This window comes from Monodelphis domestica, chromosome 5, assembly GCF_027887165.1.
Source record: "Monodelphis domestica isolate mMonDom1 chromosome 5, mMonDom1.pri, whole genome shotgun sequence".
In the NCBI taxonomy this organism is placed as follows: Eukaryota; Metazoa; Chordata; class Mammalia; order Didelphimorphia; family Didelphidae; genus Monodelphis; species Monodelphis domestica.
Window position 1 is genome coordinate 60,730,934 of NC_077231.1, and position 15,256 is coordinate 60,746,189.

Below are 15,256 nucleotides of genomic sequence, written 5' to 3' on the forward strand. Positions count from 1 at the left end.
GCTCCAGCAAACTACTGTGATCTAACAAAGACTGTTTTTAGGCAAAATTTTCATGGTTTACTTGTATAATTTAAGGCATTGGGTCATCTGAACAAATCAGTACCTGGGCTGCACACATAGCTGCTGCTTTCTTCTTTTTTTGGGGGGGGGTAATAGAGCAACTTGTCAGTACTTAAAAAAAGATACCTTTTTGCATGACTTAGTTTTTCTAAGGCATTCACTTGCTCAACACAAACTCAACCTGTCAGATGTAGCTAGTCTAACATCCAAACATCATGCATCACAGTGATTCCATCACCACCACAGTATCCATCCACCAAGGCCTTGCAGGCTTATATACAATATTTGGAGTGTTGTTGTTGTTGTTGTTGTTGTTGTTTTGGGGGGAGAAGACATGTGAATAATATAAGGAAGAGAAGAGAGAAGAAAATAGCATGGGTGCCTAGGAAGAGGAGTTGCACAGCACTAGCTTGAATGTGTCACTGGTACAGACCCAAGAATCATTGACATTTTTAAACAGAAATACCTGGTATAATCCCATGTTGGAGTCTCCATCAATCTTTAGATGTTCCACAACAATAATGAGAATATAGCTATCAGGGATGTACTGGTGGTCCTGAGTTGTGATGCTGTGTTATATTTTCTGAAATGGAAGGTCAGACAATTTCTCCACAGCTACTTCTTTGCCTAAGAATTGCTGCCCTTCCCATGTAAGGCAAGATGTCTTACACACCCCTAATCAGGTTTTGTCATTATCAAATAACTAGTAGTAATATTGCAGAAAGCTGGATCCAATTTGGTCTCCCAAATTGGATTATCTCCCACCTAGTAGCAGAAAGCTACGGGCTGTCACCATGATGATGAGCAATGGTGCAGCAACACGACCTCCTCCCCTCTTCCTTCTCCCATCCTGAGCCTGCTACACATTGCAAATATATTCTTTAAGAAAAAGACAAAGAATAGAAAAAAATTAGTAAAACTGACCAATATATCAAAAAGTCAGAACACATATATAATGTTCTGCACCTTTGTACTTCTCACTTCTATAAAGGACTAGGGACAAGTATGGAGGTATCTTCTAATAACTCTTCTTTGGGGACATGTTTGTTCTTTGTAATTATGCAATATTTATATATATATATATTTGTCTAATATGTAATGTATACTTATATATATTGTTGGAGTCATTGAATATGTTATTTCTTGACTACACTTATTTATTATATTATCTATTCCTTATAGCACAATAATATTACAATACATTCATATGTAACAATTTGGTTAACTATTCCCTAATCCCAAGACTTTTCTATTTTATTCTAAGTTCTTGGTACCATAAATAGTTATTATAAATGTTTTAGTGTATATGAAGACTTCTTACCAGTGACTTCCTTTTGGTTCAGACCTAGTAGTGATCATTTTAATTGATTATTTGCATAATTCCAAATTGCTTTCCAAAATGGTTATAGTGATGTATAGCTCCACCAACAATAGACATCACTGTACCTATATTCCCACAACTCCTCAAATATTGATCATTGGTTAACTTTGCCAAACTTTTGGGTATGAGGTGAACATTCAGAGTGGTTTTTATTTCCAATTCTCTGATTATTAATAATTTGGAACATTCTTTCATATAGTTATAAATAGTTTGCAATTCTTTTGATTATTATTTGTTCAGCTCCTTTGAGTACTTATTTCCTGAGCAGTAGCTGTTAGCTTTACATATATTTTCAATTCTGTACTTTCCTTTTGTTTATCATTTAGTTAGATTTGCCCATATCTGAAAGAAATTAAAGTCTTCTACTATTATGTTACTGGATATGTCTTCTTGAAACTGAGCATATTGTTCTGTTATGAATTAAGATTCTCTAGAATCTAATCTTAATTTTTATATTAGTTTGTTATTGTTATGAAATTTTCTTGTTTATATTCTAAATTTTTGTTTTTGCTTTTTCTGACAGCTGATTGCAACATTTTTGGAGCCTCCTGATGCATAGTAAAATTTGTTTCAGCCCTTCAATTTTTATTCTGTGTAGGGTTTTGCTTTTTAGGTTTATTTCTTACAAGCAACAGATTTTCTTGCTCATGCTTTCATTTTTTATTATATAGTTTTATAGCATATTTAAAGTTCTGAGTTGTGTTTATATTTTTCTCCAATTTCTTTAATATTGCTTTGTTCAGAATTAAGATCTTCCTTCTGTATATTCTTTACAGTAAAGGAAGTACTTTATAACTTCAGTTATTTTACTTAGGCTACTTTAAAGCGAGCCTATTCTCACAGGTTTTCTTCCCCTTACCATAAATTTCCTTCCATTTACCATCCCTTCCCCTAATTTTGAAATTTTACCTACTAGTTTCTTTTTCTTTGAGCTATTTATCTAATTCTTTCCTCAACAAATAATTAGCATCTTTCCCCCCTTTCTTTTTTCAACATCTTTTATATTTTCATTCCCTTCACTGTTTTCTGAAAATTATTTCTTTTTCAGCTCTCTTCATTATTTCCCCCTTTTTTCCTGTTCATCATCATTATACATTTTTTAGCTACTTTGTTCCTCATGGAATTAAAGTACCAATTTTTGAGTTCACTTTTCTAAACTGTTTCTATATTATTGCCTTGTAGATTTTGCTCCTTTCTCTGTTTTTATTCCATTGTATCTAACCTTTAAAGTATCCATTTCTACAGGAGTTAAAGAGGACAGAAGTATTGCCTCATAGTAGAAGTATTTCCATGTCCCCAATCCTACCTCTTGTCCTCAAAATAAATCTTTTTCCCATTTGCAATGAAATCTCTCTAGGTCCATGTACTCTCACCCTTTCATACACTGGTGGTCCCAGAAGCATTGATTCTCCTCTTGAAGCAAAACTCAATCCATGTAGGCTCAAGCTCTCTTAGAGGTAATGGTCTCTCTAAGCATCAAATTCCTGTTAAGCATATCCATTTTAAGGTCCAAATCTCCATTTACAGAATATATTTCTCTCTTTATGACACCATTCCTCATTGAAACTGCCATCTATCAATAAATCTTAGTTGTCTTCTTTCTCTCCATATTTCAGTCCCTCCCATTGCTACTTCACCCTTCTACTGGAGCCTCTCTTATTGAGAGTCTACAGGAGTCATCTTCCCTTCATTATGTACTTTTGACTTGGTTAAGGTACAATACACATTCCCTTTTAGTTTCTCCCTCCTTTCTCCTCTTTTATTCATTCTTTCATTCTTCATTTTTGTTCCATCAAAAGCACTGATTTGCCTTTGGATGTGTGAAGTTCAATCCACAGGGTTTGAACCACAGGGTCAAAAACCACAGAGCGTGCTTCTCCACCATCTTTTCTATTTAAGTTCTACTTTTTTCTTTATAATTTTTAAAGAAAGGAATATCCTAATGTACACCTTTGTACTGTTGTTATTTTGAAGATGACAGATTTCTTTCATTTTCCAGGATTTTTTTTCAAGAATCCCTAGAAATAATGTAGTTTATTTCCTGTTTTTCCTTTGTAGCTGTTTTTATTTACTTTTCTTGTGGATCTATTTTCTGGGGTATTTGCAAATCAAACAATTTGCTCAAGTCTTTGTGAGGTCGGGTATTTCTTTTATTAAAGGTCCATCTTTTTTTTTTTAACTGATAATTAGGCTCAGATTTGCAGAGCGCACCATTTTGGGTTAAATCTTAATTTCTTTTTCTAATATGGTATTCTATTGTCTTTTGCAGTTTCTGATGGGTATATAATAGTTTCATGTTATTTGATTTTCCTTTCCTTTCTAACTGAAGATCTTTCTCCTATTTCCTGCAGAATTTATTGTTTATCATGAGAAATTTAACCATTATGTGTCCTGGAGTATGCACAATAGTTTCCCCTTCTCACCTTCTTAAGTTAATCTGTGAATTCTTTTGATTGGCTCTTTTTTTTTGATCAAGAACTTTGGAGTAGTTTTCTTAGATTTCTTGCCTTGTGTTCAGTTGTTTTTTTTTTCCTTTTCTTTCATTTGTCTTGATCTTCTGGGAGATCTATGACACTTAAGTTATCTCTCTACATCCTGTCTTCAAAATCAATATATTTTCCTGGTATAGAGGTTATATTTTAAAAACATTATTGAATTTTCCTCTTCTGACAGATTTTCTTTCACTTGAGGATACTTATATTCCCAATTAAATATTCTTGCTTTAAGTTCTTTGGCAAGACAACATTATGGATTCAAGTTTTGTTTTGTTTTCCTTCTGCTAAGTGTTTCTGCTCTGTAGGTCATGCACTCTGCTTTTAATAACTCCAGCATTCAATATGCTTATTTCGATCTTGAGTTTTTCAGAAACATCTTGCTGGGGGTTCCATTCTGTCTTGGGAATCTATGAGGAGTTTTGCCAAAGCTATCTTTATATTAAAAGTGTTTTAAAAATGTGTTGATTGGTGACAGCTCTTCAGAATTTTTCTTTCTGGTGCCATAACATGTCTGCTAGTCTTATAAATATATTTTCCCAGAAATGAGAAGACATGCATATAATTTATAACAATTGCTGATGTTTCCTAACAATTTTTATCAACAATATTGTAATCAATTTTCTCTATCTTTTAGTTTGATATTATTATTATTATATTATGTTATATGTTTTAAAACTAAATATTAAAATAATTTTCATTCGAGTTGTTGTTGTTTTGATTCATGAATGCTTCCAACATTTTAATAGTTAAAAAAAAAAAACCTTGACCTGACGGATTAAGCCAAATTTAGACTTAGCCCACAATGTGATACAACAAAAGTTTCAAATTGTTGTCCAATATTCTCTCTCCTTAACCATACTCCTTTCTTAATATTACTATAGGTGACCTAAAGCTTCATCATTAAGCTGATTAAAGGATTTTAAGGTAAGTTATCTCAACTCTTTTCTACACTCCATTCTTTTAAACCTTAACATAATCACCTAATTTAATCTTTCTTCTCAATAATCACAAAAGAAGATATATCTGTGCTCTATTTGTTAATAAAGGGTTTGGTCTTCTGTACACTATTCAACCTGTATTCTCAGTGAGCATTGTCATTATCTAATGCTTCTCTGCTTGGTGAAGATATTGAGTTTATATTGTTTGAATTTAAATTAGTTCCTTGAAGATATGTCAATGAGTTAATGACTTCCCTTTTATCCATTTTGCTTATTTTTTGAGTCAGTAACGTATTTACATGATTTGGGTTGGAGATACTTTAAATGGATACATTTCTTCTCATTTTTAGCTATCTTTGGTTGATTTTTATTGTCTTGTGCTCTAATCATATTGTGATTTTACTTCACTGAGACAATTACTTCTGAGGCAAGTCTCATGTCAACCTTTGTACTTTGATGTACTTAATTAGACTGGTCCACACACAGATGACAAATCATTTTCAGAATGATCCTTGATTGACTGTTTGGCTACAATTCCAATTTCTCCACTTGTCTCATAAGATTCAAGTGAGGATCAAAGGAGATAATTCATATAAAAGAAACTTGTACACTATAAACAGTATATAAACATAAGGTATGATTAAAGCACTGAGTCCTTTGTCTCAGTACCAGGTTGCACAGGACATCTCTAAAGAAGTCTATAATAGTTAAAATATCCTGCAATTTAGTTAAATATTTACATACAACATGAAAGAATTTAGTTACTCAACTCAGTTTCCACTTTTGTGACAAAAATTTATTAGCAGAGATGCCAAAAATAAAACAAAGTCTCTAAGCCAAAAAAAAAAATAGGTTAATTGGGAGAGGGCTGGTCTTACAATAAAGCCGGACTCCAGTCAGCAACTGAATATACCCCAAAACTTATGCAAAAGATACAGCAATTCTTCAGATATGATTATAATTCCCCAAGAATGAATCAAGTAAAATCAAATTAAAACCTAGAGTAAAGGAGAAGGAAAAAAATCAAATAACATGGGTTTGTTACCACAACTTAACCTAATAGAGCAAAGGGAGAAGTTTTAGGATATTTTATACCTGCTGTGTAATTCTTCTTAGAAATGATTCATTCAAAAATAAATGATTACTTTTTAAAGAAATATTTAATACTTACAATTGAATATTTATTCAGTTCCTACAGGACTGAACTAAAATGCTTATAAGATTAAGATACAGAAAATACTTCAGAAAGAATCATATCTTGATAATTTTTAGAAAAGTTTAAGTTTTATGCTAAAAAAAATTAAATTAGTAAAAATGGCTGATACTGATATAATCATGAGTGGGATAGGGGGTTTCATATTCACACTTTTTAAAACACTTTCTTAGTCTTACCACTATAGCTCCACTCTCTCCCCTCTGAGGTTACATACCTTTTTTTACTATATATAGTTTGTATGTTCATAGTTGATTTTAAATTATTTTTACTTTTGTGAAACATTTCCCAAGTACATGTAACCATTTTAACAATATATTTTTTAAATTTTTGTTCCAAACTCTCTTCCTTCTTCTAGTTCCTCCCTCTTCCTTGAGAAAACAAGCAATTTAATTTCAGTTATACATTTGAAGTCATGAAAAACATATTTCCACATTAACCATTTTGCAAAAAAAAACAAACAAAATAAAGCAACAAAATTAGTTTTTAAATGCATGATCTAATTGTTTAGCTCTGTCTTTATTTGTATGAAAAACATTTCATAATTGTGTTCATATAATACCTATGTTTGTCTTGGTGGGTAGATTCTGAAGTATTTTATATTGTCTGCATTTAATCTAAATGGAATTTTTCTTTTTCTTTCTTCCTCCTAGGTTTTACTGATTGTGAACAGAAATGCTGATGATTTAAGTAAGTTTATTTTATATTTCAAAATTTTGCTGAAGTTCTTAATTGTTTCAAATTTTTAAAGTTGTTTCTCTGAGGTTCGCTAAGTACACCATGTCATCTTCAATGAGTTTTAGTTTTGTTTCTTCCTGACTATTTTTAATCTTTCATTTACTTTTCTTATTTCTATAGCTAACATTTCTAGAACAATATTGAATAATAATGATCAGGAAGGCTTCTAGTTTATCCTCATTACAGATAATGCTTGCTCTTGGTTTTAGATAGATACTATTTATCATTTTAAGAATGGTTCCACTGATTCCTATGCTTCCTATTGTTGGTTTTTTTTTAATAAAAATAGACGTATTATTTTGTCAAAGGCTTTTTCTGCATTATTGATATAATCATGATTTTTACTGTGATTTATATGGTCAATTATGCAAATACTTTACCCAGCATTCCTGGTATAAATTCCGCCTAGTCAGTATATATAATCTTTGTGACATATTTTTATAATATCCTTTGAAGAGATTTATTTACAAATTTTCATTGGGAAAATTGGTCAGTAGTTTTCTTGCTCTGTTTTTGTTCTCCTTGGTTTAGTTATCAATCCATATTTATTTCATAAAGGAAGGAGAAAGGACTCCTTAACTTGTTATGTTATCAAATCATTTACATAATATTGGGATTAACTGTTCCTTAAATGACTGATAGAATCTACTCATGAATTCATCTAATCCTGGAGACATTTTCTTAAGGAATACATTGATGGCTCATTCAACTTTTCTTAGATGAGGCTATTTTAACATTCTTTTTTCTCTTCTGTTAATCTGGGCAGTTTATTTGTTGTAAATATTCATTCATTTGACTAAGACTCTCAGTATTACTGACATGTAACTGAACAGAATAATCCTTAATAGTTGCTTTAACTGCACCTTCATTGGTGGCATTCACCTTTTTAATTTTTTATACTAGTAATTTGGTTTCTTTTTTTTCTTTTTAAAAATCAAATTAACCACTGGAAAATGAGGGGGTGTCCATCAAGTGGGGAATGGCTGAACAAATTGTGGTATCTGATGGTGATGGATTATTATGGTGCTGAAAGGAATAATGAACTGGAGGAAGTCCATGTGAACTGGAATGACCTCTGTAATAATAAGAGGAGGATTGCAAAAGGGCTTTGCAATGTGAACTTCCAATTGATTGACAGGTGTAAAGATTAAAATTTTAGGAAACTGAGGTGGGTAGAAATTAGTTTCTCTCTTAAAGGAGTATTATATTTTTATGAGGTTTATTAAAGGTTAAGGATTAAAGAAAATACAGAATAAGAAAGCACATGTCTAGGCCAGAGAGGCCTAGACAGGATAACCTCACATCATGGAAGAGACGCATCTGCTCCAAAACGGAAGTCCAAAAGAGGCCAAACCTATTCACAACCAGGTTTCAATACCCCATCTCGCTCTCATCCCAGGTGAGATTACAAAGCATTCTGGGGAAGTGGAGTAAGGGCTTCTGGGGATTGAAGTCCTGGATTCAAGTCTATTTTTAACATTTCTCCATGTGATCATTTTTGGAAAAAATTAATTTTTCCCCAAAAGGATAATGAAAACAGCATCAACTTAAAGATTACAATAATGTGAGGGTAAGAGGGAAAACAAAAACAAAACCCAATAATTGCTGGTTGCATTGACAAAAAGTCAGTTAGGGGGCAGTCCCTTTTGGCATGAAAGTATACATACAAATAAATGTTCAATCAACCACACCCAAAATTCATTTTTGTGTACTTGTGGTTTGGAGGGTTCTTCATGGTATCTTCAACAGTTCAGTTTCTGGATTCAGAGGTAGCTTCTTTCTTTACCTAAAATACTTCTCAAAAAGAATTTAAACTTTGCAATTTAAATAATAATTTTTTTTTACATTTCCCCGTGTTGTGGGTGATTGAAAAATGCACGAACCCTTAGGGATGCATGACTGAGGTATGAGGTATATAAATCAATTGGCAATAGATATTAAAAAGATATCAGAAAATCCAAAGAAAAAAGAAAAATTTCTGGATGAAAATATAGACTATCAAAGTCTTATGTGTAAAAATTCCAAGTAAAAAGAAAAATAAATCTATAACAGGTACTTGAATCAGGGCCCAATCAAAATGATCTAAGCAATGATGCATTTACCCAGTCAGTATTCAGGACTACAGAAAGGTACCACACTATGAGAGGCAGAAAAGAAAGGGACCAGATTATATGAGCCAAGGTTTTGGGGATACTTGCCTATGAGTATTTTCAGAGTGAGTGTGGACACAAGGAAGACCTACATCTTAACATAAGTCAAGTGTCACAACCCCAAGTCTCACACTAGGTTCAAAACCTTTGCATTGGCCTAAAAGTGCATCAATCCTTCCTGGATTGGCTTTTCTTTGGCTCTGTGCAATGGCTCTTATGTGTATATCTTGTCCTGGAATCAGACAGAATCATTAAGTAAAGTCCCATAATTTATTAAATAATTAATGGCATCATTTTTATAGTCACAATCTTTATAGGGCATGCATTAGCAAATGTATCTTACACTTGTATTACTGAAAAGTCAAAAAGTTAAAGAAAATTTTCATACTGGTGACATGTGCTTCAAATATAAAAAAGAGAGAAAAAATTAAAAAAACTGAAATAGTATATTGCACATGTGAGAAAAATATAATAAAAGAGTTTTAAAAAATTCAAAAATGTAGCTTATAATCATTGACACTCTGTGTCAGCTAAGGAAATATAGAATAGGCTTTCTCACCAAAAATGAGATCCATTTCCTCTTCATGTGGCCATGATCCACTGTATGAGCAAATGAATGTTATAAGGTTTTTTTTTTCATTTTTAAGGAACAGTAGTACAAATATGTAGTATCACTATCCCCCAAATTCTCAATGGCCCAATTAATTACAATAGCAAACAAACACACTATCATATTTCACATAAGTTGCTGTATGGCATTTTAAAAACCTATGAATTGATGGATATTTGTCACAAGTTTTTATAAAGGTAGCAAATCTTTCAACCTTGGTAATAAACATATTTTTAAAACAAAGTAAAACTCATCTTGGGTTAAGAACATCATGAAGAAATATCATTCTGGTGGAAGTAAAGTAATGAGCTGAAGAGTATAAATGAGAGATGCTCCTTTTATGGAGGCTTTTTAGGGGTACAAATGCCCTGAGATTAACTGCCCCAACTTCCATTCACATATTTAGAAATGCGGGAAGGTTGGGGGTTATAATTGTATTTCACTTCAGCTAGAATTGGCCTTACACCTCGTGTTAGGGGCAGGCAAAAATAACCAGAGATTGTTAAAAAAAATTACAAAACTCATATTAAAAAAACCTTAAAACCATTTGAAATATTTAGCAAATTAAATTTTCCAAAGGTTGTTATAGCAATTGTAACCAGTTCTGATGAAATCCATCTATCCTCTATGTGACAATTACAAAGGCAAAAATAGAAAGGCTGTTTTTTTTAATATGGGCTTAATTACAATGATATTTGTTCAATAGTTATAGGGGAAAAGCAACAGAATTTTAAAACTCGGTATTGAATGCAGTAATATATGAACTTAAAATCACAAAGTTATATCTTAAATAAAACAATCAGGAAAATGCAATAGAAATACAGATTTTTTAAAATAAACCATTGGAGTCTGAAATGCCTTAAAATATATATAACCTCCAGTTCTTAAAGTTCCTTAGGTGTGTTTTTTTTAATTATTAATTATCCATTTAAATGTCTATTGTCGGAAGGCAGAGTGGTAAGGGCTAAGCAATGGGGGTTAAGGGACCCATCCAGAGCCCCACAGCTGGGAAGTGTCTGAGGCCAGATTTTAGCCCAGGACTTCATGTCTTTAGGCCTGGCTCTCAGTTCACTGAGAAGCAGAGTTTTTTCCCCAAAGTTAGCTAAAAGGAACGCAGGTGAAGTCAATAAAAGGATTCATGCAATTTAAAGACATCCTTGTAAAATAGCCATTGCTTTTAAGTTCCTGCTTGAAAAACCTTTCTTCTTTCCCTCCTGTCTCTCCCCATCTACCATCTGCCCACGTGGCCAATACCTCCCTTTTTTTTTTTTAACCAGCTGGTTTTTGATTCTGAAGAAACTGGATCTGCTACCATCAGCCTCGGTTCTGGGGCTGGGGCTGGGGTGATGAGCTGTCTGGGTCCGAGGCAAGTTTTTGCTGAACTGGGATCGGCTGGGACAGAAGGGCGAGACATCACTGGGGTAGGTCGGGGCAGGAACGCAGGGCAGGTAGCCGGAGCACCAGGTGAGGACAGAGAGAGGTCAGGATAGGGGGCTGCAGGCAGAAAGTGGCCGGGGGCCAGGTGGGTGGCAAACTCAACAGATTTGGATCGGGGGCTGCAGGCAGGGCCGGGATCCACAGTGCTTTGATGAGTCAAAAGCCTAAAAAAGGCTTGGAGAAATGCGGCTTAGAAATCATTATCTAGGTTTTCCTTCTTTTAAAAAAAATTGAGTCTTTTATCCCTTTGATTTGAAGATTATGTTAATACACATGAAACATCAACTTGATACAATGGAACAATTTATGAACAACTTGACTATAAACCTAGGGTATGGAAACATTGCTGATAATGAAAACAGCAATATTATTAATAATGGTAAAAGACTAAACAGGTTGGAATAGGAAGAGGCAACTAGAATAGTGAGTCTATGTCCCCTTAGAGACTTGTCAGTGGTAACAAATAATGAGGTACATAAAGTGAGAACTCATAAAAGATTTTCCCCAGAGGACCTTGAATCTATGAAAAGGAGAACCCCAAATTTTAGTGACAATCCCACTAAAGTTATCAAGGAGATGTGAAGGGCAATTGAATTGTATGACCCAGATTTTAGTGATTTTGTTCTCCTAATGAAAGAAGTCCTTACTAAGAGAGAGAGAAATAAGTTTAGAGAGGAGACTAGATCAGATCCTCTTTTACAATCATGGCCAGAGAATTTAAAAACTGGATATTGCAGTTGATGGATGATGGTGTATATGAGATACTTATTGAAGCAAGAGGTGTAATACTGGAAGTCATGGGGAGATATACAAAGAGGCTCAATGCTTGATCCAAGTTTGAGGCCATAAAACAAAAAGTGTCTGAAGCACCTGTGGTTTTCCTAGAAAGGAAAACTGAGTCAGCTAAAACTCTCCTGGGAGTGGATGCACTCAATAAAGGTACCATTGCCTGCATCAAGCATATATTTGTGAAAAATGCTGTACCAAGGGTCAGACAATTCTTTAAATCTAATTACTCAGATTGGGAAGAGCTTGATCTGGAGGAATTAAGGAGAAAGGCTACATATTTAACTAATGATCCAGATGAAAAAACTAATGACAGAGATTCCATTGTAGAAGAATTAAAAAGGAAACTAAGGGAAGCTGAATTAAGGGCACAGGAAAGTGAAATTAAGGAAGTAAAGTCAGTAGCTGCTTTGAGATCCATGCAGCCAATATATAATAATAATAATAACTATAGGCCTAGTAAAAAGGAGATCAGATTTTGAAAGGATGTCTCATCATTGTCATTTTCTTCAATGAAATTATTAATTGTTTCTATGATTTGTTCTTTAACTAACCAATATTGGAGAATCATATTTAATTTCCAATTAATTTTTGATTTGGCTCTCCATATACCATTACTGATTATTATTTTTATTGCATTATGATCTGAAAGATTTCATTTATTATTTCTGCTTTTTTGCATTTGTTTGACATGTTTTTATGTCCTAGTACATGGTCAATCTTGTGAATGTACCATGTGCTGCTGAAAACAAAGTGTATTCCTTTTTTTCGCTATTTATTTTTCTCCATATATCTATTTACTCTAATTTTTCTAAGATTTCATTCACATCTCTTACCTCTTTCTTATTTATTTATTTATTTGATTTATCTAAATTTGATAGTGGTAGGTTCAGTTCTCCCACTACTATGGTTTTACTATCTATTTCTTCCTTCAACTCAACTAGTTTCTCCTTTCGAAATTTGGATGCTATACCATTTGGTGCATACATATTGACTACTGATATTTCCTCATTGTCTATACTCCCTTTTATCAGCATGCATTTCTTCCCTATCACTTTTAATCAGATATATTTTTACTTTGGCTTTCTCAGATATCATGATTGCAACTCCTGCCTTCTTTCTATCAGTTAAGGCCCAATAGGTTTTGCTCCAACCTTTAATTCTAAACTTGGGAGTGTCTACCCGCCTCATGTGTGTTTCTTGTAGACAACATATGGTAGGAGTTTGGTTTCTAACCCACTCTCCTGTTTGTTTTTGTTTTATGGGTGAGTTCATTCCATTCACATTCAAAGTTATGATTGCCACTTGTGTATTCCCCAGCATTTTTATATCCTCTCCTAGTTCTGTCCTTTCTTCTTTTGCTATTTCTTTTTAAACCAATGGTTTGCTTTAAATCAGTTCCCATAATTCCCACCTGTAATATGCTTCCCTTTCTGCCCCCTCCCATTTTGTTCCTGTCTTCTTATTTTTTTCTGGTCTGTTAAGTTCCCTCCCCACTCTTTTCCTTCCTTTTTGTACTCCCTGCCCCCCCCAACCCCCCTTTAGTTTTCCCTTCTCACATTCCCTGTAGGGTAAAATAGAATTCAATACCCCAATGGATCTAGATAATTTTATATTATTGAAGCCCGTAAAGAAGAAAGTTTGAATAAAAAAAAATATTTTCCCCTTTCTCCTCTCTTTCTTATTTACCTTTTCATGTTTCTCTTGATCTTTGTGTTTGGATATCAAACTTTCCACTTAGTTCTGGTCTTTTCTTTACAAATACTTGGAAATCTTTTATTTTGTTGAATTCTCATACTTTCTCCTGTAAGTATATAGTCAGTTTTGATGGATAGGTGATCCATGGTTGAAGACCCAATTCTCTTGCCTTTCTGAATATCATGGTCCAAGCCTTGTGGTCCTTTAGTGTGGAAACTCCCAGATCTTGTATAATCCTGATTGGTGCTCCTTGGTATCTGAATTGTCTCTTTTTGGCTTCTTGTAGAATTTTCTTAGCTTGAAAGCTCTTGAATTTGGCAATTACATTCCTGGGAGTTGTCTTTTGAGGATTTAGTGTAGAGGGTGTTCTATTAACTCTTTCAATGTCTATTTTGCCCTCTTGTTCAAGAACATCATGGCAGTTTTCTTGGATAATTTCTTGTAGTATGATGTCAAGATTTCTGTTTATTTTCTACTTTTCAGGTAGACTAATCATTCTCCAGTTGTCTCTTTGTGATCGGTTTTCCTGATCCATCATCTTCTTAGTGAGATGTGTTATCTTCTATTTTGTCCATTTTTTTACTTTGCCTTATTAATTCTTGCTGTTTTGCAAGATCATTGGCATCCAGTTGCCTAATTCTGGTCTTTAAAGACTGGTTTTCCTTTTCAGTTTGGTCTATCCTGCTTTTTATAGTTTCCAGCTGTTTCTCCAATTGGGAGTTCTTATCCTTTAAACTGTTATTTTCTTTTTGAACTATTTCCCACATTTCTTGCCAGACAGCTTCCATCTTTTTGATAAGTTCCAATTTAAATTCTTCAAGAGCTTGTGGATAATTTCCATTTTTTTGGAAGGTTTTGGTGGATTTATTTGAATTTCCTCTTCTATTTCCTCTGTAGCCTGGGTTTTTCCTCCATAAAAATTTTCCAGGGTCAACCCCTTCTTCTTGTTTTTCTTGGTGTTGGGAAGTTCTTGTTCCTGGGCACTGTTTGCCATCACTGTGGTGGCTTTTCCTTCCCTTTCCAGTCAGAAATCTGAGTGAGATGGGCAGGCTCTCTGTGTATGGAGCTAATGTGCAGAGATTTTGCATGAGACCAGCTCTTGAATCTCTGCAGCTTCTACTGTTTGCTGCCCTTCTCTGTGCTATCTTCCTGCGGGAGCCCACAGTTTGCCTTCTTCAGCCTGCTGGAGTTTTAGGTCTAGCTGCTCTCAGGGGTAGGTCTTTGGTGGTCTTAGTCAGATGCCTAGGACCTAGAGGTGCCCCTCACTCACTCTAGAGTTACCCCTTGCTCACTTTCTGATTCTTATGTGTGCTGGCTCTGACTCTGGCTCTGTAGGTGGTGTGGGGGAGGGTAGATCAGCTCGCATTTTGGTGGGAGCTTTTTCACCCCCTTATAGTGTGGAAATGCCCAAATCCCACATACCTGCAGTGCTGCTTCTTACTGTAGAGTCCCTTCATTCATATGAATTTGTTTTTTTTTGTCTTTTGAGGTAGTCTATTTTTGTAGGTGCTGAGGAGAGGAAGAGTCCTGGGTCTAGACTGCTGACATGTTTACCCTGAAATCTACCCCTGCTTTTTTAAAGTTTAGCTGAAGCAAAATAGATTCTGCTTCAGCCTTTTATTTTAAAAAAATAATTAATAATGAAGAATACTTCATCCCTTTATTTTAACTCCATGTGTACTTTCTGTTTCTAGTATGTTTCCTATAAAGAACATGTTGTTGGATTCCAGGTTCTAATCTATTCTGTTCT

The 15,256-nt window shown here is 34.0% G+C and overlaps 1 pseudogene; it reads right to left on the minus strand.

The window, feature by feature from the left end:
* Nucleotides 1-442: 442 nt before the first annotated feature.
* LOC100618370 (nuclear transport factor 2-like) lies at nucleotides 443-14,963 on the minus strand (annotated as a pseudogene).
* Nucleotides 14,964-15,256: the final 293 nt, after the last annotated feature.